The following is a 26,756-nucleotide window of genomic DNA, read 5'->3' on the forward strand; positions in this document are numbered from 1 at the left end:
AAAATGGATAATATTTTCGTTAAAATATATGCACACATTTCTGAAAGAATTGTCTTGGTCTTGGAATTGTTTTTTATGTTGTTTGATACACAGAACAGTGGTATCTAACGATTTGCCAGGTGCGCGTTAGTCACGAACAATTTACGAATTATTCCTCTTGTTTTGCATTATATAATCAATGGGTTCATTCTTTTTTCAATATTGTAATCACAGGATATTAAACTGTTTACTTTATTTCTCCAGGAATTGTAAAATGTATAAAAATAAAATCCATGCCAGGTACCCCGTTGGTTCAACCTTATACAATTATCCTGATAATTCTATACCAATAGAGCTTTCTTCGCATCTTTTATTGTGTTATTCTGAGACGAGATAAGGAGAAATAATAACACAGTTATGAACAAATATATGTCCAATATTGAATATAATTTTGGTTTTGAAATATTCTTTGGGGTATTTCATTATGTACATTGATGCCAAACAGGTGCGTGTCTTGTCCAATATAGATACACGATAAACTATCTACGTCAAATAGAATATGGTGTTATTTTTTTGGTATTTCATTACATTTGATGATAAGGCTAGTGCTCAATTAATAATGGTGCAACATTAGTCAAATTACACTTACACTTTCAGGAGAATGTTGGAATCTAAGGACTAAGTTATAGGTTAGATAGGGCCATCCATTTCTCTATTACCTCTTTTTCATGAAGTACGATTTCATCATTTCTTTTTTTTTATAACTAAACGTATACAGTTTCTTTATCGATATTTGTGTTGGAATAATTTGGTTCCTCATGAACAAAACACCACGAAAATATATTAACCTTACCCACAGCTAATTCTCACCAAGAGACCTTAGTTACAATAAACTAGTGCTAAACATAGCGGTGTTATACCCCCTTTTCTTTAAACGCGTGTAACCTTTGTCGCCTTTTGACATCATTGAGGTAAATCAGTTGTCGTCATTTACGGCATGCTATTTTTGGCATTGAATGTATGTCGTTATACATACACATATTACTCCATTTGATATATAGATATGTCGTTCAGATGTTAGGCAGTATTTTGTTCGCTCACAGTTTCAGTAAAGCTTCAAAATAACAAAAATCGTCGCACAGTACTTTTATCGGTGTACGATAAAAACCAGAGAAATTTACTGTATATCAACGCAGAATAAATTATCTTCGACACTAAGAAGTGTCTTTTTTTTAAACCGGTTTAATATTTGCAGTTAACTTTACACCATCAAATAGGAAATTTAATATTCTCCACCTCTGCGTTATTTTATAGCCAGAGGTATATCCAGTGCTGCATGAGCTCAATTCTCGCACAACCTTCACTTTTCCGATCTTAGGAAAATGTGGGTCAGAAAAAAACCTTGGCATCCAGAGGGTTAAGGGCTTGTAAAATTGAAAGGACAATTTAAATTACAAGTTAATTAAAAATAGCATCTTCTGTATCACAAAATATTTTGTGATAGACATTTAAATATACACACTGCAAGCTGTTTTGCTTGTGCTCTTGGAAGCCATTGTGTCTGGATTATATCAAATCCAGTTTCAAAATGCAACCAAGAAAGCAGGCACTCTGTAAGTGGTGTCGGAGTGAGTGTGGAATTTGTCACTATGTTTACTTGATTCAAGTAGTTTGTGGAACTTATACAATGGAACTCTGGTGGGTTTATGTGATACCTTCACTCATAGAGGGCTATTTATATGCCCCGTCTGACAGCAGCACAATAACTCTGCTTTATTGCCGGAGGAATTTACTCACAAACATTGTTGATCCTTCGCAAACACTTTCAGGTTTCAATCAATGTCATATTGAGACCCAATATCAATCTGTTGAATTCTGTCATAGACCAGTTGAAATTCCACCGAACACACTTCACATCTTTGTTAATTCAGTGAAAGAATACAAGTGAGGGTTCTGGGACCAAAATGTTTGAATGAAGGGGTAATCCATCACCCAGCTTGCTTGATGTGTGTTACAACGGCTGAATGGAACTGTATTCTTACGTGACCTGATGATGTCTGTATGTCTGGAAAGATCCAACATGGAAATAAAATGTATTTCTTATCAACCTCTTGATACTGAATTTGGTTTTCACCTTCCCAAAAAATAATTTAATTTGGGGACTGCTTCAACAACCACTGATCCACTGGGTAGTATAGGGACTGTCTTCAACAACTGGGGGTATGGGTGGCCCAGTCGTTTAAGGCGCCGTGATTCGCTGTGCAAATTCGAGTCGCTTGGGCACGCCAGAAACCTATGATTGTTGGTTCGAATCCCGATTTGCCCTGATTATGTTTGTAGGTTTGTCAGCACCATCCCCGTGCTCGTGGGTTTCACCGAATTGGTAAATGTGTGAGACCTGCATCCCTTCAGGCTTTCCTACCACATTAAGCTGACATACTGACACTGTCATATAACTGGAATACTGTTCAAAGCAGCGTTAAACCACTCACTCACTTCAACAACCACTGACCCACTGGGTAGTATGGAGCCAGTCTTCCACAATCACTGACTAACTGGTTAGGATGGAGCCAGTCTTCAACAACCACTGACCCACTGGGTAGTATGGAGCCAGCCTTCATCAACCACTGACCCGCTGGGTAGTATGGAGCCAGTCTTCAACAACCACTGACCATCTGGGTAGAATGGAGCCAGTCTTCGGCAACCACTGACCCACTGGGTAGTATGGAGCCAGTCTTCAACAACCACTGACTAACTGGTTAGGATGGAGCCAGTCTTCAACAATCACTGACCATCTGGGTAGTATGGAGCCAGTCTTCAACACCTACTGACCATCTGGGTAGTATGGAACCAGTCTCCAACACCTACTGACCCACTGGGTAGTATGGAGCCAGTCTTCAACAACCACTGACCCACTGGGTAGTATGGAACCAGCCTTCAACAACCACTGACCCACTGGGTAGTATGGAGCCAGCCTTCAACACCTACTGACCCACTGGGTAGTATGGAGCCAGTCTTCAACAACCACTGACCCACTGGGTAGTATGGAGCCAGCCTTCAACAACCACTGACCCACTGGGTAGTATGGAACCAGCCTTCAACAACCACTGACCCACTGGGTAGTATAGAACCAGCCTTCAACAACCACTGACCCACTGGGTAGTATGGAACCAGTCTTCAACACCTACTGACCATCTGGGTAGTATGGAGCCAGTCTTCAACAACTACTGACCAACTGGGTAGTATGGAGCCAGTCTTCAACAACCACTGACCCACTGGGTAGTATGGAGCCAGTCTTCAACAACTACTGACCAACTGGGTAGTATGGAGCCAGTCTTCGCCAACTGCTGACTCAATGGATGGTATGGGAACAGTCTTCCACAACCTATGACTCTTGGTAGTTTAGGGACAGTCTTCAACAACAACTTACCTTTTGGGGAGTTTTTCAGGATTCCAGGGAAGATTAGATACCCAGTATCACATGCCTTTTCTCAGAGACAACTAATAGAGGTAGGTAATGTATGGTGGCTGTGCCAGTGTCCTGGATTACAGCATCTGTGTGATCCTGCACTGATGGAATCCTCGTCACCATGGGCCACTGCTTGATCTAGGCTTGATTGCCCTACATATTTCGAAGATTCAGATGTAATATGGTATAAAACCTTGTTGACTCCAGCTGGTGGACCCTGTGGGAATCAACTCAGTCAACCAGACGCTGGCTGACTCAGTGTGTCATTTTACCTCAATGGCTTGTCAGAGCTTTGTCTGATTTTGGGGGCACGGGTGCCTCCCTTGGGCATGCCAGGAACCTATGATTGTGGATTTGAATCCCGGTTCGCCCCGATTATGTTTCTAGGTTTGTCTGCAGGATCCCTGTGCTTCTGGGTTTCACCGAAGTGGTAAACGTCTGAGACCTGCATCACTTCCGGCTTTCCTCCACATTAAGCTGACACACTGTGATATAACTGGAATACTGTTAAAAGCGGCGTTAAACCCAACTCACTCACTCACTTTGTCTGATTTCTTCACATATCCATCTGGATGAAATTGGATCAAGCAATCAAATACCAGAAACATAATAATGGGCAACATGCTTTTGAAGACTATAAACCCCACTCACCCCATATTTCTGTACAGACGAGTCATGATATTATCCTTTAAGCAAATAAACTTAAACTTTTACTTTGAAAAGTACCCTGAGGAACCCTGATCGTGTAATTCATTGTTATTTCGATTACTGAATCAACCAATCACACATAGTGCTGTTTTGGGAGACGGCACTTGCTGGTCATATTTTGTTTTCATTTCTGAGAATTTAATGGCATATCTTTGAGGTTTATTGACATTTTAACATAGATTCTGATAAATCTCATAACCAATTAAATAATGTATAATGGGACCGGCCATATATATATCTATGGTTTTAAATATGGAGGAATAACCACATGCATTTGGATTTAATCGGAAAACTTACTCGTAGATTTCCGTAACTGTAAATTTACGGTTCTTTGTTTTTACTCACGGGACAATAGAGGCAATTTTGAAATTAATGAAAAATGCTGTTTTGTGGGAGAAATAGTCTCTCATGCAGAAGAATGGGAGATTTCATCAAATTGTGGGAGTCTCACTCAAAATGCGGGAGGGTTGACAGATCTGCAAACATACAAAATCCTGTTAAGGAACCGTATATATCTAATCAGACGTTGAGCAGCACTTTGACCTTGGCTGAAGTAACTAGATGAAACTAATTATGTCTACACAGTAGGTAGGCGGTGAATGTCCAGCGATATTGACCATGAAGCCTGGGAGTTCCCGGTCTGGCTGAGCTACAAGAGGTCACAAGACGTCTTTCTCAGGCCAATACAACTGCTAATTGTTAATATCGTACAGAAGTTGAAGACCAAGCAGGGTTGTTTCATTTGATGATGTTATTTTGAGAACATGGCGATTGTCAGTCGAGCTGACTAGGTCCCCAGTACTCTAGGTCCCCAGTACCTCATGCTTCGTGTAAGAGCTGACTAGGTCCCCAGTACCTCATGCTTGACACCCATGAAAAACCTGGGTTAGAGTACATTTTCAGCAAACTATGCTTGTCATTAGAGGCGACTATGCTTGTCGTAAGAGGCGACTATGCTTGTCGTAAGAGGCGACTATGCTTGTCGTAAGAGGCGACTATGCTTGTCGTAAGAGGCGACTATGCTTGTCGTAAGAGGTGACTATGCTTGTCGTAAGAGGCGACTATGCTTGTCGTAAGAGGCGACTATGCTTGTTGTAAGAGGCGACTATGCTTGTCGTAAGAGGTGACTATGCTTGTCTTAAGAGGCGACTATGCTTGTTGTAAGAGGCGACCATGCTTGTCATTAGAGGCGACTATGCTTGTTGTAATAGGTGACTATGCTTGTTGTAAGAGGCGATTATGATTGTCATTAGAGGCGACTATGCTTGTCGAAAGAGGTGACTATGCTTGTCGTAAGAGGCGACTATGATTGTCGTAATAGGCGACTATGCTTGTCGTAATAGGTGACTATGCTTGTCATTAGAGGTAACTATGTTTGTCGTAAGAGGCGGCTCATGGGATCAGGTGGACAGGCTCGCTGACTTGGTTGATGCATGTCATCGTATCCTGATTACGTAGATCAATGTTCATGTTCGATGTTCATCTGTTCCAGACACCAATTATTTACGGACTGCTCTCATATAGCTGGAATATTACTGAGTGCAGCGTTAAACAACTAACAAACAAAACTTCAGGCTTGGTGGGAGAGATGACTGAGATATAAGATGAGAATTGGGTAGTCAGACTTGTTGATGTGGTACATTGCCTGTCATCGTGCCCTAGTGGTTTGGGTGATTGCTCTTTCCCTCAGTCACTGGTTTGCCAGGTTCAGATTATTCATTGCAGGTTCGTTGCATTTACTTGCTGTCTAGTGGAAACTCTAAACAAGGTATTGGTTGGCTTCAGTGGCTGCTGAATTTATGGCAAATGTATGGATGACCATGGTAGACATTTTCAGTTTTTGTCTGGCTGGTGGGATGCATTGTCCGACCAGTCTGCGACTTGAACCACTAGTCTAAAGCCTGAAACCAGTGAACATTTTTTTGTTTCATGCATTCAGCTCATAATAGTCTAAGAGATTAAAAACAAATTGGACCCGTGGAGAACCGGGATAGAATAGGTCTTCGGAAACCCATGCTTGCCGTAAAAGAGGCAGTCAGGTTGCCTAGTTGGAAAGCATGCGCTCGTCACGCCGAAGACCCGGGTTCGATTCCTGACATGGGTACAATGTGTGAAGCCCATTTCGTGTGTCCCCCACTGGAATATTGCTAAAAGCGGCATAAAAACCATACTCACTCACACTTGCAGTAAAAGGCGACTATGCTTATCGTAAGAGGTGACTAACGGGCGTGGATTGATGCTCATGATACCAATCACTAGATTTTCCATTCCAGACTCGATTATTTACAGACCGCCGTCATGTAGCTTGAATATTGCTGAGTGCGGCGTTAAACAACAAACCAACCAACCAACCAAACACGAATTGTCACATACCATTGTCATACCCAAATGATGCTGTTTATATTCATCGCTTTATCAACTACCATTTTACTGTTCTGAAGTTGAATGATAAACCATGGCATCATTCACATAAAATATTTGAGTATCAGTCACTGAATGTTCACCTGGAGGGGGGGGTAGCAGACAGTCATCAGAAACACACTCGCTCACACTAAAGGGCTATAACAGGGAAAATGTAATGTATATTTTGAGCCATTGTTACGGCCATGACATGTTACAGTATATCTACCTGTAGCTGACATTTAGGAAGATGTTTTACAGCGAGACTGTTCGACCCTCTTAAACACAACTATATATAGACCATTGCCAGATGAGATGTTATTTCCAGCGATGTCAGTTTCAAGAAGCCGCCGCTCACTCCACTGAAGCTGCTTTAGGAGAGGAGTCCACGGGTGACCTACTTGTGAATGTCAACTTTCACCTGTAGTGCTGCCTGTATTGACACATGTATGTTTTGACACTTTTATTGCCACCTCCATTTTTTGCCCCGTTTTTGGACCATATAGAAAGTGCTGGAACAAACTGTGCATATGTGTCACTGTCTGTGAGATCTTGAGTCTGGACAGGTAGGCCATTTGTAAACATTAGCTTAATTTTGCGAAATATGACATCAGTTTGAATACATATCTGTCAAACCCTGTTATATATATATCTATGAAGTGCTGTACTTTACTTTATATAGATTTTAGATTTTTTATGTTTAATTCAGAATTCAGAAAGTATTAGTCATAATTCAGAAAGGCATTAGTCAATATTTAGAAATTATCAGTCAGAAATCAGATACACTTTTTCACGATTCAGACATGATTGGTTTTAAATCAGACAAAAGTTTTATTCTCATTTTTGTATCCGTCTCTGTATTTACTGATGAATGAATGTATGTTTTATTTGTTTACAGATATCAGCTAGGTTATATACGACTACACTTTTGATGAGAATATATTTATCTTTCCATGTTATGCAAAAATGATTTTCATAATATATCAACTGTATATTTAAATATTTCACAATCGCACAATGAGTAGTATGTTTTATTTTATTGATTTAGGTTACAGAAGAATTGATATTTCTAATAACAGATGCTTTATTGCCACATACTTGATGTCAGTAGTAGGCAAATATTATTTATGACCACCATGGGTTCTTATCATGAGGGCGAAACCAGAGATCAGACTATTATTTATGTATGTATATTATATATATGTTTTTTGCCAGATTTATTACAGTTAAACCTCTCTAACTCACGATCCATCAATTTTATGTATATTTAAGGTACTATGTATATTGAAAGGCACAGTATTTCAACGGTATTTTAAATTATGCAGGAAACAATTTCTAAGTGTGACGTCACATGCTCGAATTAAAACAATAGAGCTTTGCACAGTGAAGCTGACAATGCAAGTGCTGCGCAGAGTAAACTGGCTTCAGTCTCGTTTTTTAATAGAGGCAAATTGAAGAGAAAGCTTGTGTGTTTTTCTTATGGGTGAGTTACAAAATACTAATTGCCAGCTTGATTAGATTAGAAGCCTGTGTATATCAAAGCCTAGATTACAATATCAATATGCATTGGTTGTATGAAGCCCATCAGACTGGGCCTACCCAGGGTTCCTTGCGGCCAGCCGAGTACCTCTGTCACATTCTCACAGTCCATTCATGTGATTCTCATCTGTTCTGGTTCTTTTGGGACTAGACCGCCTCTGTGGTCTAGTGGTAGAGCGTCCGCCCGGAGAGCGGAAGGTCCGGGGTTCGATCCCCAGCTGCGTCATACCAAAAGACGTTAAAAGATAGTACTTGTTGTTACCCTGTCTGGCGCTCGGCATAAAGGGGCTAATGGTCGACTCAGTCAGTATACCGTGTCTGAGTGGGGTATTCATGTTAAACTGCGGCATGGTATCTCAGTGGGCTAGCACTATGAATCGGCATCAGTCCGGACTAGTACAAGCAGCCACACAAACACACACATGTACATAAATGTTGCTATATAAGGCCAATAATCTTGGACGCGACGTTAAACCCAATTTCACCTTACCACCTCACCTCTTTTTGGACTACACATTTAGATAAACATATGTCATGAAATGTTTCACTTTCATTGAGAAAATATCCTAAAATTTTGAAAAACTATTTCCACTTGCGTATTTATCCTCTTCGTGCTGTCATTGAAGCCCTACGGAGGGCTAGCTTTATGGTCACTTTGATGTGAAATGTGATATTGTGATGCCCCTCCATTTTGTAGTTGTAGTAGTATATCTGTATAATTATGTAAATATGTAAAGCTCACCGAGAGGCATGCATGTGTTTATCTCAAAATGAGTGCGCTTGTTTTCAAGAAAAGTCTGGTCACGTGATAAACCTACACGTGCGGTGTGGTCACTAGAGCAGAAATGGAATAAGGTGAGCAGGGCTGTGTAAGCTTGGGAGTTATCGGCTATTGTTTACAAACAAAGCTTCAGAACGGTCAACATCCTGTCCCTTTAAGGTCAAGGGATCAAGTCTATGTTAAAGAGACTGTTTCCGTTGTCTGATGAACAGAGCACCTGCCCAGAGGTAGGTTGGTCGGTGCTTCATTACCCAGTTGCATCGTATCAAAGATGGTACTTGTTGATTCCCTGACTTGTGCTGGTCATTAAAGGGATAAAACAATGTCTGGTGGTCTCGGAATCTATACTCTTTCTGAGTTGGGATATACACATCTTCCCGAGGCAAGAGAGTTAACTGACTTTAAAATTCCAGTTTCCACCCTTGCCGAACTAGGCTGGAATTCCTGGGCTTGATCGTAGCACCACCAGTAGCTATTACCAGTTATGTCCCTTCTAAGCCTCTCCTATGGACCAATCAGATTCCACCTCTCGTAGCACTTGCATTTGCCTCAAACAAAATGGCGGCGCCAAGTCAGGACGATCTGCTCGATAATCAAGCTCTATATTGTGATAAAACGGGTCTTACATCGCGAAATGCATCAAATCACTTGAGCACCTTGATTAAAAACATGAAAAGAGCTTGAAAACATCTGTTGACAACGAGTTGGCGGTGCACATGCTTTGCAAATCCTGCAATCGACCGAAATCTGCATGACAGTTTACGAACCGGATTTCAATTTCGTTTGCGGGATTTTGATTGGACTATGCATAGACTCGTTAGTCCAACCTAAATGTAACTCCATAATACCAGCCTAGTTTGGCAAGGGTGGAAACTGGACTTTTATAGTCAGTTAACTCCCTTGCCTCGGGAAGATGGGGTATACATGTTAAAGTACAGCATGGTATCTTATTGGGCTAGCCCTGCAAAACCCGCATTAGTCCTTATTAGTACAAGAGCCACACACAAGCACATACATCTCAGCTATGTAAAAAAAGTTACGTAATTAGTTTGTTGAAAAGTGCCATGGCAGAATTTTGTCTTGATCTATGGACATCTTCATATCATTTTGATTGTGTTGACCGAAAGTCGGGGGGGACAATCTCACCAGTACACGAACCTGGCATATGGTGACAAATTACACAAGTCATCAGGTCAATGTTATTCTTGAAATAGAAAGCACCTGTTGAAAGAATTATGTAATAAATCATTGGTAATCACGTTTTGATTTGGACTAAAATATATACACCAATAACAAGATAATGATGATGTATAATGATGTTGCAATCACTACGTTATCGTGTTAAAAAAACTTAATGTTGACTCATGTACATAGGTAAGATAGAAGCTTTTTATCCTTCATAAATCTAACAGATACTGAAGGTGAGGGTGAACTTCCAGCTGTGTGGAAATGGGGATATCAATTCATATTGGCAAATCACTTTGGTCACTGTTATTGTTTCCATTCTGAATGATGCTGATAATGGGAGGTGAAATGTGGGTTACTGTCGCTTTCAAGATTATTGCATTTATATGGCAATGTGTATGCACAAAGTACAAGTCCATGGAGAGTGAGTGAGTATGGTTTTACATCACATTTAGCCATATTCCAGCAATATCATAGCGGGGGACACCAGAAATGCGCTTCACACATTGTACCCATGTCGGGAATCGAACACGGGTCTTCGGCGTGACGAGCAAACGCTTTAACCACTAGGCTACCAGACCGCCCCTCCATAGAGATACCATGCCACAGTTTAACATGGTTACCCCACACAGTAAACTGACCACCGGTCCTTGTTTTATCCTCTTGGCGATAGCCAGGCAAGGTAACGTAAAGTACCATCCTATAACTCCATTTGGTATGATGCAGCCGGGGATAGAACCACCAACATTCTGCTCTCTGGGCAAACACTCTATCCACTGGACTATCTGCCCAATTAGAACTTCTGCAGTATTTTACCCATGCAGATATATGAAATTCAATCACAGACATACTCTGGCACAGTCAGCTACTGCTGGGGCTGCAAATATTTGAGCCTCCTCTTTATATAACCCATGGGCTTCAAAACTGACAAATAAGACCATTTTAAGCCCATGGGCTTAAATTTAATTGAAAAATTAATAGATCTCCATCAAAAGCAGCGACAAACCAAACTCACCTTTTTCCTTTTTTAAGCCCAAGGCTTAAATTTTGATAAAATGTTACTCAACTTGGATAAGAAAAATCTGTAATTAAGCCCAGGGATTAAAATCTTGTGACCAGACTTTCCTCTTGCAAACAAACATGCTTATTTTGAAATCAACCTAGTCAGCGAGACCAGTTCTAACCTGATCTTAATGGGACCCAAAATAAGTACAAATACATTAGCTGATTCTAACAAACATGATGATTTACACAAATAGGTCCAATGGCATGTTCAAGGGACCTGGATCTAAATCATTCCTCAGTATTCTATTGCTTGGAAACTCAGTTAGATTGGGTGGTCAGATTAGGTAACAAAGTTGGTGGGGGATATTGAAATGGGTTCCGTCCGTGCGTGTGTGTGTGCATGCGTGCGTCCCTAAGTCGTTTCTGGAGCATAACTCAGAAACCGTTAAATATTTCTTCTATGAAACTTTGCATGTCTATCAGAGTTCGTTTCCAGAGCATAACTCAAAACCCATTCAATACTTTCTACCAAAACTTTGCATGTTTAGCGATACATACTGAACTGGTGCCTTTTGCTATTAAGGAATTTTAGAAATTTGTATTTTTTATGTTTCCATGGCAAGTTGGACTTAGGTTCTACAAGGGTGGTGTTCGTTTCAGGAGTGTAACTCAGAAACCGTTAAATACTTTCTTACAAAACTTTGCATGTCTACGAGGCATATGCTGAACTGGTGCCTTTTTATATTTAGCACTTTCATAAATTTCTATTTTTTATGTTTCCATGGCAACAAGTTGGACTTAGAAAACAATATAGGGTAGGGTTCGATTCGGGATGAAATTTTCCACATCTATCAGACACATGTTGAATTGTTGCCTTTTGCTATTTATGAATTTTAAAAATTTATATTACAGGGCATTATTTCCAGAGCTTGTTTATAGTTTATATTCACTACCACATGAACAAACAAGTTTCTAATGTGCCCCATGGAGGGGTATAGTGTAAACGCTGCTTGCTTGTTGTGTTTGTTTGTTGTTTGATGCTGCATTCAGCAATTTTCCAGCGGTCTGTAAATTATTGAGTCTGGACCAACAATCCACTGATTGATATCATGAACATTTATCCACGTAATTGGGATACGATGACATGTATCAACCAAGTCGGCGAGTCTGACCACCTGATCCCGTTAGTCGCCTCTTATGACAAGCATTGTCGCCTCTTATGACAAGCATGGGTTGCTGAAGACCTATTCGACTCCGGATCTTCACGGGTCTGGTTGATAGTGTGTTATCCTGCCCTGATGGCCTGGGACATGCTCATTACATCCACCACTGGTTGACTTTATTGTTCACGAGCTGCCTTGATATAGCTTGAACTGACGACTAACCATAGAAAACCAGTTGGTATGCCGGGTTAGAACTGGCCCCCAGCAATCCTTGCTTGTCGTAAGAGAAGACCTGGTGGATCTGGTGGTCAGCGCAGTGACTGGACGATTGCATGTCATTGTACCCTGATGTGTGAATTGTTTCTCATAATATAATCACTGTATTGTCTGGTCCAGATTTGATTATTTACAGGCTGCTGTCATATTGATGGAATATTGTGTGCAATGTAAACAACACAACAACCCACCTTCTTGTGGCAATGCTGGTCTTTCTTTTCCCCTCTTAATGACCAACTGATTGGTTGCGGTCAATAGGTGCACACATCATTATTTCGCCTCGTATCATATACAAGCAGTAATTGGCGCTCGCAGGACTGAATATCTCCAGGCAGTCTCGGGTGTCATATTCCTTGCACGTTGTGTTCGTATGTTTGATCGCCATAATCGTAAAAAATGTGTAATATTGAAATCTGAAGGAAGTTGTATATTATGAGAAACTACCCATGGGGCCGGATCAAAACGGTAGTACACTGGCGTGGCGGCAAAACGGAAACATGTAACAATGGCGATCAATACTGCTATCGATTATTGACAGTCTACGACCAAATGATTCATCCTGTGGCCAAGTGGCTGATGGAGGGGCATGAATTGCAGACAGCATCTTGAACGCTTTAAGGTAGACCTACAAGGAATTGATGATCATAGCATATGCAGTGTGGAAATACCACCTTTACTGGAGGAAAGAGTGTGCAGGGAGTTTGGAGGCCAGCTTCATAGATACCTGTACGGAGTGGGTGTAACGTTGTGGACAGTAACTGAAGCGTATGACAGCCAGTCATGGCGAGGTATGTATGGTGGAGTTTTACAGTGGTGAATAATGTTCCTGCCTCGGCAAGTGGTCTCCTTGTCCATGTGTGTTAGAGCTAGTACCTTGACGGAGAGTAATGAAGTCACAAAGCCGCCTCTGAGTCATTTTGTGAGGTGCAGAGAGGTTGTTCTTGTTTTGCTATCTTTTCTTCTTAGGCTTTTCCCCCTGGAAGGATTTTAGGGCAGGATAATATAATACGTCAACGCCAGAGAATAATCAGTCTTGATTATGTACAGAATTGGGAGTAAAAAGCCAAATATCAGTGAACATAATATGAATGGATCACTGAAAATCGGTGATGACACCAGGTGTTTGCAAGAAGGTAAACATGTCCTGGCGTACCGGTAGCACCTGCCATTCACACAATTTGCATAAATAGAATAAGCGTGTGATTGTTGCCTGATGCTGCACAGCAGTTGTCATGTCTGTGATGGTCGTACTAACATGCGCTGAGATAGGATTTTATTTGTTTTGTTTCTTGTTTAATGCCATAGTATTCCACCTATATGATGAGCAATATATTGATATTATGAAGTCAGCTAGTCTGACCACTCGATCCATTAAATTACCTGATGCAACAGGCAAGGTTGCTGGGGACCAGTCCTGGAATCAAATAGGAACACTCTGATGGATGATCACCCAGATTGACCACCTTGAAGCCATGGCTGGGTTATTGCTTCGTCATAGTGCCTGGTGGTGATGGATGATCACCCAGATTGTCCACCTTACAGCCATGGCTGTGTTATTGCTTCGTCATAGTGCCTGGTGGTGATGGATGATCACCCAGATTGTCCACCTTGCAGCCATGGCTGGGTTATTTCTTCATGCCTGGTGGTGATGGATGATCACCCAGATTGTCCACCTTACAGCCATGGCTGTGTTATTGCTTCATCATAGTGCCTGGTGGTGATTGATGATCACCCAGATTGACCACTTTGCTGCCATGGCTGTGTTATTGCTTCATCATAGTGCCTGGTGGTGATGGATGATCACCCAGATTGACCACCGTGCAGCCATGGTTGGGTTATTGCTTCGTCATAGTGCCTGGTGGTGATGGATGATCACCCAGATTGACCACCGTGCAGCCATGGTTGGGTTATTGCTTCATCATAGTGCCTGGTGGTGATGGATGATCACCCAGATTGACCACCTTGCAGCCATGGTTGGGTTATTGCTTTGTGCCTGGTGGTGATGGATGATCACCCAGATTGACCACCTTGCAGCCATGGTTGGGTTATTGCTTCATCATAGTGCCTGGTGGTGATTGATGATCACCCAGATTGACCACCTTGCAGCCATGGTTGGGTTATTGCTTCATCATAGTGCCTGGTGGTGATGGATGATCACCCAGATTGACCACCTTGCAGCCATGGCTGGGTTATTGCTTCATCATAGTGCCTGGTGGTGATGGATGATCACCCAGATTGACCACCTTGCAGCCATGGCTGTGTTATTGCTTTATCATAGTGCCTGGTGGTGATGGATGATCACCCAGATTGACCACCTTGCAGCCATGGCTGTGTTATTGCTTCGTCATAGTGCCTGGTGGTGATGGATGCACCCAGATTGACCACCTTGCAGCCATGGCTGGTTATTGCTTCATCATAGTGCCTGGTGGTGATGGATGATCACCCAGATTGTCCACCTTGCAGCCATGGCTGGGTTATTTCTTCGTGCTTGGTGGTGATAGATGACATCAAGGTCACAGTGCCAACCATTGGTTCCTCTGTTCTTGGTTACTTTGTTATCTTGGTTACCTTGCTATCTTGGTTACCTTGTTGGTTATTATGACCCTGGGTGCCAATCTTAGCGCTAAGGTGATCGTAACACACATACCTTAACATAGATTTATGACAGTCGTAGTGCTTAGGATGTTTTGTACAAGGGCACCCTGGTGTTAAACAAAGTTGCAGTTATATTACAGCAGCTGGTATTAATGTGTGCTGATGCCCAATGGAATGGTTCATTACTCATAATTTCAATCACTTGATTAGTTACAAGGGGCGGTCGTATAGCCTTGTGGTTAAAGCGTTCCCTCGTCACGCCGAAGACCCGTATTCGAATCCCGACATGGGTACCATGTGTGAAGCCCACTCACTCACTCACTCACCTCTGTCAAATTGTCACAGTCCATTCATGTGATTCTCATCTGTTCTGGTTCTTTTTTAACTAGACCGCCTCTGTGGTCTAGTGGTAGAGCGTCCGCCCGGAGAGCGGAAGTTCCGGAGTTCGATCCCCGGCCGCGTCATACCAAAAGACGTTAAAAGATAGAACTTGTTGTTACCCTGTCTGGCACTCGGCATTAAGGGGCTAAAACAAGGACTGGTCGGCTCGGAGTCAGTATACTGTGTCTGAGTGGGGTATTCATGTTAAACTGTGGCATGGTATCTCAGTGAGCTAGCACTATAAATCGGCATCAGTCCGGACTAGTACAAGCAGCCACACAAACACACACAGGTACATGCACGTCGCTATATAAGGCCAATAATCTTGGATGCAACGTTAAACCCCATTTCACCTCACCTCACTCACTCACTCACTGATAAGTTACAGGCTGTTGTCATACAGCTGAAATATTGCTGAGTGCAGTATTAGTATCATGACATCTATTGCTGACTGTGGCTTAATCACAACAGAAGCCACTCCCCTCCGCTCAGTCCCTGTTTCTGTCGCCTACTGAGAAGTCCTTCATTGAGTGATGACTGTAATTATTGCAGGGCGTCAATATGGGGATGTCACCTACTCTGAGACGATCACAATGTGTGCCTGGAATTAATAGTCCCCTGGGTGATTGAATACAAGGCCATACACCTGGATCTCATGTCAATATAGTTGTTTGTAGGCAGGGGAAGTAAGTACACGATGTATCAGCATTAACTCCATGGACTCACGTTATATATAGTTGTTTGTAGGCAGGGGAAGTAGGTACACGATGTATCAGCATTAACTCCATGGACTCACGTTATATATAGTTGTTTGTAGGCAGGGGAAGTAGGTACACGATGTATCAGCATTAACTCCATGGACTCACGTTATATATAGTTGTTTGTAGGCAGGGGAAGTAGGTACACGATGTATCAGCATTAACTCCATGGACTCATGTTATATATAGTTGTTTGTAGGCAGGGGAAGTAGGTACACGATGTATCAGCATTAACTCCATGGACTCACGTTATATATAGTTGTTTGTAGGCAGGGGAAGTAGGTACACGATGTATCAGCATTAACTCCATGGACTCACGTTATATATAGTTGTTTGTAGGCAGGGGAAGTAGGTACACGATGTATCAGCATTAACTCCATGGACTCACGTTATATATAGTTGTTTGTAGGCAGGGGAAGTAGGTACACGATGTATCAGCATTAACTCCATGGACTCACGTTATATATAGTTGTTTGTAGGCAGGGGAAGTAGGTACACGATGTTTCAGCATTAACTCCATGGACTCATGTTATATATAGTTGTTTGTAGGCAGGGGAAGTAGGTACACGATGTATCAGCATTAACTCCATGGACTCACGTTACATATAGTTGTTTGTAGGCAGGGGAAGTAGGTACACGATGTATCAGCATTAACTCCATGGACTCACGTTATATATAGTTGTTTGTAGGCAGGGGAAGTAGGTACACGATGTATCAGCATTAACTCCATGGACTCACGTTATATATAGTTGTTTGTAGGCAGGGGAAGTAGGTACACGATGTATCAGCATTAACTCCATGGACTCACGTTATATATAGTTGTTTGTAGGCAGGGGAAGTAGGTACACGATGTATCAGCATTAACTCCATGGACTCATGTTATATATAGTTGTTTGTAGGCAGGGGAAGTAGGTACACGATGTATCAGCATTAACTCCATGGACTCACGTTATATATAGTTGTTTGTAGGCAGGGGAAGTAGGTACACGATGTATCAGCATTAACTCCATGGACTCACGTTATATATAGTTGTTTGTAGGCAGGGGAAGTAGGTACACGATGTATCAGCATTTACTCCATGGACTCACGTTATATATAGTTGTTTGTAGGCAGGGGAAGTAGGTACACGATGTATCAGCATTAACTCCATGGACTCATGTTATATATAGTTGTTTGTAGGCAGGGGAAGTAGGTACACGATGTATCAGCATTAACTCCATGGACTCACGTTATATATAGTTGTTTGTAGGCAGGGGAAGTAGGTACACGATGTATCAGCATTAACTCCATGGACTCATGTCAATATAGTTGTTTGTAGGCAGGGGAAGTAGGTACACGATGTATCAGCATTAACTCCATGGACTCATGTCAATATAGTTGTTTGTAGGCAGGGGAAGTAGGTACACGATGTATCAGCATTAACTCCATGGACTCACGTTATATATAGTTGTTTGTAGGCAGGGGAAGTAGGTACACGATGTATCAGCATTAACTCCATGGACTCACGTTATATATAGTTGTTTGTAGGCAGGGGAAGTAAGTACACGATGTATCAGCATTAACTCCATGGACTCACGTTATATATAGTTGTTTGTAGGCAGGGGAAGTAGGTACACGATGTATCAGCATTAACTCCATGGACTCATGTTATGTATGGCTGTAATTTCACTGGCAATGTTGTTTACACCTTCCCTTCAGACTTCAATCCAACATTGTGATGAGGTTGGGATTGAAATGTTATTGAATCTAACCAGATGACCAGGCAGTTGATGATTGTCATCTAAGGCATCACAATTTCCCTTGGGCGCACCAGAAACCTCTGATCATGGGTTCAAATCCCAGTTTGCCCTGATTATCTTTCCAGGTTTGTCAGCACGATAACTATGCTTGTGGGATTCACCAAAGAGGTGAATGTCTGAGACCTGCATCAATCACTTCAGGCTTTCCTCCCACATTTGGTTGACATGCCGTCATATAACTGGAATATTGTTCAAGCTGCATTAAACCGAGCTCACTCACTTTCTCACTCTCTCACTCACTCACTCACTCGCTCACACACTCGCTCACACACTCGCTCACACACTTGCTCACACACACTCTAACTCATATCAGATGAACAGACTGGATGACTCTTATCAGATGGGAACCCTTGTCTTTTGCTCTTGTAGCAGTTCTTATCCAGTCAAAAACTGCTGTTTTGGTGTCTCCTCAGGCAAATGACTTTGTTCGAAATATGCCTCTGTTCACCCAGCAGTGAAGGTGGGTTCCCCCGTAGAATAACAGGGTAATGACTGTTAACCTTCTAGGCATCACAGTTTTTGATGATCAACTGCACACGGATCTATTGACCGGGGTGATAATGTAGCGCTTTGAGCATACTTTAGTGTGTGGATTTGATGCATTATAAATATGCACATTAATATACCAAGGTTCCGTCCGTCCGTCCGTCCGTCCGAAAACTTTGTCCCCGCGATTTCTCTTAAACTATTCAGTGGATTCATCTCAAACTTAGTACATATAATCTGTGTCATATGGAGGGGTGCAGTCAAAAGAAAAAAAATGTTTTTATTAATTTTCCATTATTAATTTGAAACTACTGACACACTAGGCGGGTTGGGGTTATTAGTGAGCCACGCTCACTTTTGCCCTTGTTTATATTGCCTTGGCATGATATTGCAGACCGATAAGGAAGGAAGGTTCTTGAGTCGGACTGACAAGAGTCAAGGAGGACATTTTGGTGTTCATCTTTCAGATGGAACTGTGGTCAACCTCACTCTTAACCCAAGAGTGTATCTCCCTTCCCAAGTCCTACAACAGTTATGATATTCTGATGATAAAGATACTTTTGTCATAACTACCTTCCTCACCCCTGTAATTGCATGAGGCCCAAACAGGTTCATATGCGAGGACAGATTCACCAATCCTGAGCCTCAGATAAAAAGACTTGACAACCTGTGACGATCCGGGTTAGAATAGGTCTTCAACCACCCATGCTTGCCGTAAGAGGCGACTAATTGGATCGGGTGATCAGGCTCGCCGACTTGGTTGATGCATGTCATGAATCCCAATTGGGTAGATCATTGCTTGTGATGTCAATCACTGGATTGTCTGATCCAGACACGATTATTTACAGACCGCCATCATGTGGCTGTAATATTGCTGAGTGCAGCGTTAAACAACAAACAAACAATAGAAAGACTTGACCTGAAGACCTAAAATTATTTACTTTTCAAAATAACATGTGAGCCTTAGAACTTATCAGTCAACCCTTGAAACTTATTAAAATAATCATAAACCTGCCCAAAGAAATTGTGAAGAATATTGTTCAGAAACTAGAATGTCTCTTTCCCTACTTTGTTAAATAAGAAACTCAGAAATATGCCTGTATGTTAATTGAAAACTCTTCATACATACACATTGTAATTGTTAATGTTGCTAATGTCTAAAAATAAACATTATTCCAACATCGGGATGAAGATGAGTCATTTATGAAATATCCAGGCCTCCATTTACATCAACATAAGTGAATTTACAATTCCATCTAAATGTAGATTTCGTTTTTAGATTGATCTATGAATGACATGCTTGCCGTATGTTGCTTGTGTGCAGGGCAGACAGGGAGATGAGATTCAGGACATGTGATTCATTGATCTATTTCAGCTCAGTAAATTTCCACGATGACTTGAGGTGTTGCATCTTCACTCTGCAAGAACATCTTAACCTATTATACTATCAGTGAGGGTGAAAACGTAAACATGGCTTCACTGGGGGATGAGAAGGAAAGAACTGGTCACATGCTTGCACGGGTGACAGGTTTAAATTGAGATATTTGGGTTGGAATAGGTCTTCAGCAAACCCTGCTTGTCGTAAAGGGTGACTATGCTTGTTTGTAATAGACGACTCACGGGATCGGGTGGTCAGGCTCACTGACTTCGTTGATGCATGTCATCATACCCATCGATACTCTTGATGTCAATCACTGGACTGTCTAGTCCAGACATGATTATTTACAGACAACCGTCATATAGCTGGAATATTGCTGAGTGCGGCGTTAAACAACAAACAAACAAACAAAAGGTATTTGGCCAGATCAAAAAAATTCAGATTTATGTAATGCACCCTAAATTTTTGAAATATGTTAAAAAGAATTTTTTTAAATCCATGTAGTATGAGTTAAAATATGAGTTTTTGTGTATTTAGTATTGAGTAGATATTTCAAGAGAGTTTTTAATTAATCTCCAATCAACTCCACAAATACTATTTATTATTGTTCAGTGATCTCTTGCCTTGAATATCAACCAAGATAGTTAAAAAAAATAAAAAAATAGATTGTTTTTGTCAAAGAACATGCATGTGATGTGAGTCTTGAACACAATGCCAGCATGCTGCTCGGTTGTTTGTCTTGTGCCTGTATCCGAGACTGACTGACTGACTGATGGTGTGCACTGTGTGTTGGAGAGAGGCCATGCTTACTCAGATAACTCCCACTCATGCTATATAGAACCTCAAATTGTTTTATTTGCTTTTGGTTTTTGGTATATTTTATTACACCTGAAATGTAAATATTTCATCTTTTTAAGGAAAGAGACTTGATCAAGAAAATGAATAGCTCTTATCTTTAAAAACACTATCGGTACCACTGCTTGTCTCTTCATGATCAAGCTGTTATTTTCACTATAATGTTCACATGATAATATCCTTGGATATTTCAGAACTTGCAAAGATATGATTTCCACCTGTATAAATATTGAGCAGAATGTAATAATTATCAACATGTACCTGATAGTCTACAGATTAAGGACAAAACGTAAACTAGTAAGAATTTTGCCAACTGATTCTTGTTTTGCTAACCTGCAGTGAATGTTTTGTGTCTAACCGACTTCTTCCAGTCTCAGTAGCTGTGATCAGCTGACCGATAGTGGGGAGCCGATAGGTCGCTCCTTGAGCATCCTCCAGTTAGTATTATTGTGTCTGGGCTATTTCTTATAATGTCAGATCCCTTGTAAACAGCTCTGCTGCTATTTTGGCTGTGCCACTCTCCAGGAAGCCCCGTGTTAATACTCTTTGGCCACCTTTATCAATGATGGAGTGGAAGACGAGCATGGCGTGGATCATTTTGTCGAGTGCTAAATTATTGACATTATTATACATAGTCCAATTATTACCTTTGGGCGGCTTTAGATTTCTTTATGCCATCTACATATCATCAAAGCAGTGAAGTGTGCAGAATCGACGTTAGATGCGTCATATTTATAATATCTGGATTTTGTGTGCTGTGGTATGCATCTCTTGGAAAGGAGGATGTCGTTAACTCGTGGGAATGTGTCTGGGTGATTACCTTGACCTAACTTGCACACATTTGTAGTCAGAATTTAGTTACTTTTGTGTGTAAAGTGTGCATTGTCATGTATCACAAGAGGAGTGCATTTCTTTTTATGAATGCTTAGTTTTGCAATTGCTAATCTTCCTAATTCTTTGGATTAGAAAGATAATTACTTATTTAAAAATTTATTTCATTTATGAGATCACATTGAGCTTAAATATATCTTCTGGGTATTGATAATTTGGAGAAAAGTTACATCCAAAACTGAACATTTTTAATATTTGTTTGTTTGTTGTTTAACGCCACAATGAGCAATATTCCAGCTATATAACGGCTTTTTGTAAAAAATCGTGTCTAAACCAGACAATACAGTGATTGATATCATGAGCATGGATCCATGCAATTGAAATATGATGACATGCATCGACCAAGTCAGCGAGCCTGACCACCCGATCCCGTTAGTCGCCTCTTTCAACAAGCATAGTCGCCTCTTTCAACAAGCATAGTCGCCTTTAATGGCAAGATTGGGTTGCTGAAGACCTATTCTACCCTGGATCTTCACGGGTCTTTTATGATTTGAAATATTAAGGGTTAAGATATTTATTTTCTGAGCTTGAAAATGATGATGACACAACAAAAACTAGATATCACATTTGAGAAAGAAGTAAAATATACAAAGGACATTCAGTAATACATTATGCAGAAGCACCATAGGTTATCTTTCCGAGAACTCCCACATGCTTGCAGATAAACACGCCCACTCTTTCTGATCTAGTTGTGCCCATCCGTTCTCTGTTTGATCAGGGACAGTTCTGTCATGTAGAAGGATGATAACAAAATGAAGCTTGTTCTGTTATGACAATAAATCCGATAATTGTCCCGCAGATGCCCGCAATGATTCCATATTTACTTTATAATATGCAATGAGAGAATTGTTTAGCCTGCTGTTGAGGGTTTTGTCATGCTGTTATTGCAGGATTTCAATTTCTTCTCGTTTTTATACATTTTATTATAAAATCTTTGGACTCAAATTGACTGTAAATGTAATCAAGCCCTTTACAGATCAGTTTATTGATGTATTCGCTCCCTCCCTCACTCACTCTGCTTGCTCCTGAGCGCACCCACCCCAAAAGATTGGGTTTGGGGTTTTTTTCCACCTCGATTCGAAAACGTTGATCTCAACAATTAAAAAAAAAACACAGTGAAGACAATTTAACCCCTGAAGTACACGTTTTTAGGTGTAGATGCCAGAAATGACAGGGTGTATAAAATATCCACAACAATATTATAGTGCAGTTTTTATGATATTCCATTCAGAATTTCCCGTTCGTGTTCGTTTTTGAGACATCAATCAAATACGCTGCTCTCAATGCTCAGCGTTCACTCGTCACGCCGAAGACCCGGGTTCGATTCCTGACATGGGTACAATGTGTGAAGCCCATTTCTGGTGTCCCCCGCCGTGATATTGCTGGAATATTGCTAAAAGCGGCGTAAAAAACAATACTCACTCACTCACTCACTCAATGCTCAGGTCACTCAAACTGAGAACTTTACCTTGACACTGATTGGCTGAAAGTCCACCTGACATGACAACCTGTGGAGTGTTTATCAGATCTTCATGCAGAGATATTTCGAAAAAAGATACACATATAATATTGACCAAAGGCTTAATCTCGTTTGGCAAATGCCTTTTCTTTGACACTTTTCAATATAATGAGTAAGTGGTATGATATTCCTTATACTTTTTTGCATTGTGTCCCAGCTGTCTAAGGAGCCGCGATTCGCTGTGCAGAGTTGCGTCCCATGGGCATGCCAGAAACCTATGATTCTGGGTTTGAATCCCAGTTCACCCCGATTATGTTACTAGGTTTGTCAGCACCATACCCGTGCTCGTGGGTTTCACTGAAGTGGTAAATGTGTGAGACCTGCACCACTTCGGGCTTTCCTCCCACATTTAGCTGACACGCTGACACTGTGAGATAACTGGAATACTGTTAAAAGCGGTGTTAAACCCAGCTCACTCACTCACTCACTCACTTTTTTGCATTGCTTCTGTTACTTTTTGTGGATATTTCATTTGAAAGAAGGTCAAACTTGCTGAGAGAACAAAGTAAGTGAGTGTGTGAGTGAGTACAGTTTTTATGCTGCTTTTAGCAATATTCCAGCAATATCATGGCAGGGGACACCAGAAATGGGCTTCACACATTGTACCCATGTCAGGAATTGAACGCTGGTCTTCGGTGTGACAAGCGAACACTTAACCACTAGGCTACCCGACCACCCCTGCTGAGAGAAGGGGTTGCTTACTTTTCAGAGAAATACATCTATTGAAAACTTCCATGAAACTTTAAGCAACCATCGATTATGTTATCTTCTGTGCCTTTTGACATTCCAAACTGTTTACATGTATTGATTTTGGCATTTCCATGGTTACGAGATTGTTGTTCAGATACAGAATAGCTTTGTATCTGGGACCTTACGATAAAATATTTCAGTCTCGCTCGCTGAAAATGAAGAATGGACTTATTTTGGCATAACTTCTATAGATCTGGGTGTTTTGTGATAGGGATGATATTTGATAAGCTCATTCTGTTATATATCAATAAAATTGCTGCATTCATTGGAAGATAGGGCAAGGCTGCCCAGTGGTCTATGGCATGCTAGAAACCTCTATGGGTTCAAATCCCAGTTTACCCTGATTATGTTTCTTGGTTTGTCAACACCATGTCTGTGCATGTGGGTACCACCAAAGTGGTATAACATCTGCATCACTTTAGCTAAAAGTGGTGTTGACAGCTATAAAAGCAGAGTCCATTTTATGATCCGACTATATCATGAGCATGTGTTAGTTAATTACTATCAATAGTGATGATACCAGGGCCCACTTGCACAAAGCGATCTCAGCACTAAGATGATCGTAACTCCAATACTTTAACATAGGCTTATGATAGTCTTAGCGCTATGATGATCGTAACTCCCATATTTTAACATAGGCTTACCATAGTCTTAGCGCTAAGATCGCTTTGTGCAAGTGGGCTCTGGTGTTGAGGGTATCCTGCCCCCCTGGTGGCACCCAGCATAAACACATGACCTTCACTCACCCCTTCCCTCACTCGCTGGAATATTGCTGAGTGTGGCGCTAAACAACAAACAAAACAAACAGACAGTAACACATCAAGATAACGCAATAAGGATTTAAAAACAGTTTCCAAAATACTGAGCTTCCTTAGTGAAACAAGCATTGAGTATTAACCTATAGCTATGTGATTAAGTGACCGACCGTTTGATATTCTGGAGTGGGCCTGGGGTTTTTACCCACACTCCATCCCCCATCCCCAAATTTATCTCTGAAAATGCTTTAAGAAATTAATTGTTGGAAAATAGTTTTAAAAAAAACATATTTGGGGTCAGTTTTAATTAAAATATTATTTGGTTTTTCAGATGTAGCTGATAAAATATACAGTCTCCATACAAAATTCCAGAGCACCACCCACAACCAACCCCCACGCCCACAAACCCCGAACCCACACTTCCCCTCCCCAGAATATCAAATGGTTGGTCTCTAATTTGTATTGTCATAATGGGAATCATTAGACATCTAACTATAAGTAGGAAAATCTCTATCAACAAACCACTGCAAATTGTTTCTCTTCATGGGATCGATAAGATGTGTACTTGATCACTGGAACAGTACAATAGCAGGAATGTTAGCGTGGAAGTCAGTGTGTGGTGTTGCAATGTGGGACTGAACTCCCTGACACCCGGCAATCAATTTCCTTTTGTTACACTTTTAATTGAACCATGGTGTGGCATCATGAGTGTGTATATTGTTCTTGGACATGGTAGGGTGTTTGTCAGTTAATGGGCAGGCACTGAGTCGGTGTGGCTACATGCATCTTCATAATGTCCAATACATACGCAGAGAATGGGAAGAATATTGGTTGTAATACATAGCCTTGTTCAACTCCGGTGCTGACATGACTTGCAACATCCGGTGATGGTATGAATGAGAAATGGATTTTCATATGCTTGTATTCATGCCATTCAGTTCAGTATTGAATTCTCGATACTATAACGCACTTATTATCGAATTTTGCTATTGTCATTTACAGTTACCGGTTGCAGTTTTCTATTGTCAAGATGTCATTTTTGATGTCATTTGAAGGCTTGGTTATGGTCAAGTTTAAAAGGACATGCCATATGTAGGGTTTAATGTTTGTTGTTTGTTTTGATGTCATTTGAAGGCTTGGGTGTTAAGTTTAAAAGGACATGCCATATGTCTCCTCATTATCATGTTATGAAGTATTTCACAAGAAGATTACTTTTTTGAGGGTGACTGTGCTCTGATCTGGAGCCTGTTATCGGTCAAGGTCTAGATGTTGTGGTTAGTGACTTGTGTGCCCCAGGCTGGAAACAGTGAAAGCAGGTAAGTCTGGAATCCCTGTAGGATATCATGATCTGTAGGATTGTATAGGATGAATAATAATAATCACAGCCGTGGTTAGGATTCCAATGGGATATATTTGAACGCCAATGGACATACCTTCAAATGGATTAATGGACCAATTTCTAGACATCTCCCTTTGTTCATTGGTAACTTTAGGTAGATTACTTTGGACTTACCTCTTGTTTGGACTTTGTCAGTTTTATCACATTGAATCTGTTGTGAATACCTGGTATCATCACTATTGGATAATGATTCATGAACAAATGCTCATGATGAAATGGGAATTGTACAACTGGCTTGGCTTCCAGCAGAGATTTCTTATGATTATGGAAATGGTTTTGTCACTTATGTTTCTGTAAACAGAAGTGAAATATGTGAATGTGAAATTTGATGTCATTCATATTATGGCATGATTCTCAGATTAACTGAACACCTATTGCCAATAATCAATGCTAGACATGCTTAGTCAATGATGGTTACTTCCATCCAGGCTGTATTGATCTTGTTGGAGGTTGTAGGCATGTTCTGGGACTGGAAGTCAAGCATCTTCCCGAGGCAAGAGAGTTAACTGACTATAAAAGTCCAGTTTCCACCATTGCCGAACTAGGCTGGTATTATGGAGTTACATTTTGGCTGGACTAACGAGTCTATGCATAGTCCAATCAAAATCGTGCACTGAAATCGAAATCCGGTTCGTAAACTGTCGTGCAGATTTCGGTTGATTGCAGGATTTGCAAAGCATGTGCA

General features: G+C 41.0%; 1 protein-coding gene across 2 annotated transcripts in view; it reads left to right on the forward strand.

Moving 5' to 3' along the window:
* Window positions 1-6,882: 6,882 nt before the first annotated feature.
* LOC124132806 (G protein-activated inward rectifier potassium channel 3-like) overlaps window positions 6,883-26,756 on the forward strand; it is a 140,844-nt gene continuing 120,970 nt past the window's right edge. The window contains exon 1 of one of the 2 annotated variants that reach the window (XM_046496940.2): window positions 6,883-7,003. The gene's annotated coding sequence lies outside the window, so the exon portion shown is untranslated. Of the gene's footprint in view, window positions 7,004-13,053; window positions 13,294-26,756 lie in introns of those variants that run through there. The other variant, XM_046496939.2, reaches the window with a different exon arrangement.

The sequence above is a fragment of the Haliotis rufescens genome, unplaced genomic scaffold, assembly GCF_023055435.1.
Source record: "Haliotis rufescens isolate VD_foot unplaced genomic scaffold, xgHalRufe1.0.p SCAF_11, whole genome shotgun sequence".
In the NCBI taxonomy this organism is placed as follows: Eukaryota; Metazoa; Mollusca; class Gastropoda; order Lepetellida; family Haliotidae; genus Haliotis; species Haliotis rufescens.